Source organism: Odocoileus virginianus, chromosome 24 (assembly GCF_023699985.2).
Source record: "Odocoileus virginianus isolate 20LAN1187 ecotype Illinois chromosome 24, Ovbor_1.2, whole genome shotgun sequence".
Taxonomy (NCBI): domain Eukaryota; kingdom Metazoa; phylum Chordata; class Mammalia; order Artiodactyla; family Cervidae; genus Odocoileus; species Odocoileus virginianus.
This window is the reverse complement of record NC_069697.1, coordinates 9,108,769-9,110,246: the sequence shown is the minus strand read 5'-3', so window position 1 is coordinate 9,110,246 and position 1,478 is coordinate 9,108,769. Positions and strand designations below refer to the sequence as shown.

At 35.7% G+C, this 1,478-nt stretch overlaps 1 non-coding gene across 1 annotated transcript; it reads left to right on the top strand.

Annotated features, from left to right (window-relative positions):
* Positions 1 to 799: 799 nt before the first annotated feature.
* On the top strand, positions 800 to 906 carry LOC139030986 (U6 spliceosomal RNA). The gene has a single exon (XR_011483416.1). It is a non-coding gene; the product is annotated as a U6 spliceosomal RNA (small nuclear RNA).
* Positions 907 to 1,478: the final 572 nt, after the last annotated feature.

The following is a 1,478-nucleotide window of genomic DNA, read 5'->3' as shown; positions in this document are numbered from 1 at the left end:
GGTGTGGGACCACTTAGGAAAGAACAGTCTGATCATCATGCAGGCCACAATAAAATTTTAGATTTTTTTCCCCTAAATGCAACGGAAAACATTGAAAAATTTTAAGCAGAAAGTCAATCTGACTTATTTTTAATTTTATAAGATTACCCTGGAAGATGGGAGATAAACTGGTGAGAGGCAACAGTGGCAGCATGAGGCCAATTAACAGGATTCTGTGGTTCTGCGCTGAGAGGAGGGAGGCTCGCCCTCAGGAAAAGGGAGGAGAGGTGAAGTGATACTTCAGTCATTGCGTGAGTGGAGCTTTCTGGATAAGAACTGAAAGATTCAATTAATGAAACAGATCCCACAATAAGTACATGATTTGTATTCCGTGGAATATAATCTCTGAAAAGGTAGAAAAATATGAAGCAAAAATATCACTCTCAATTCAATTGTTACTAACCAATAAAATCAAGTTGTGTGGTAGCTTTTGAGTTATATATATGTATCTTTTATATATATATATCTTTGAGTTTTATATATATATATCTCACATTGTGTTCAATTTAATTAGGGCTAGCAAGAGTAATTCTAGGCCTAGTTAATTTTTTAGACCAGAATTTTCCAAAAATTAATCCTTAGTACCCTAAATCCCTACAATTTAATAGATGTCAGTGATCAAACCATTTTGTCAAATAATTCCTTTTTTACATGAAACAGCTTCCTTTATTGCAGGTTAGCTCAGTCTTAAGTTTAAATATGTGACTTGTGCTTCTCTAAAGCAGCACTATCTGATAAAAATACAAGATAAACAACATTAGTGCTCGCTTCGACAGCACATATACTAAAATTGGAACAATACAGAGAAGATTAGCATGGCCCCTGAGAAAGGATGACACACAAATTTGTGAAGCGTTCCATATTTTTACTAGAACACTTTCTAACACCATACACAAAAATGAACTCAAAATGGATTAAAGATCTAAATGTAAGACCAGAAACTATAAAACTCCTAGAGGAGAACATAGGCAAAACACTCTCTGACATTAACCACAGCAAGATCTTCTATGACCCACCTCCCAGAATACTGGAAATAAAGCAAAAATAAACAAATGGGACCTAATGGAACTTAAAAGCTTTTGCACAGCAAAGGAAACTATAAGCAAGGTGAAAAGACAGCCTTCAGAATGGGAGAAAATAATAGCAAATGAAGAAACAGACAAAGGATTAATCTCAAAAATATACAAGCAACCCCTGCACCTCAATTCCAGAAAAATAAATGACCCAATCAAAAAATGGGCCAAAGATCTAAACAGACATTTCTCCAAAGACATACAGATGGCTAACAAACACATGAAAAGATGCTCAACATCACTCATTATCAGAGAAATGCAAATCAAAACCACAATGAGGTACCATTACACGCCAGTCAGGATGGCTGCTATCCAAAAGTCTACAAGCAATAAATGCTGGAGAGGGTGTGGAGAAAAGGGAACCCT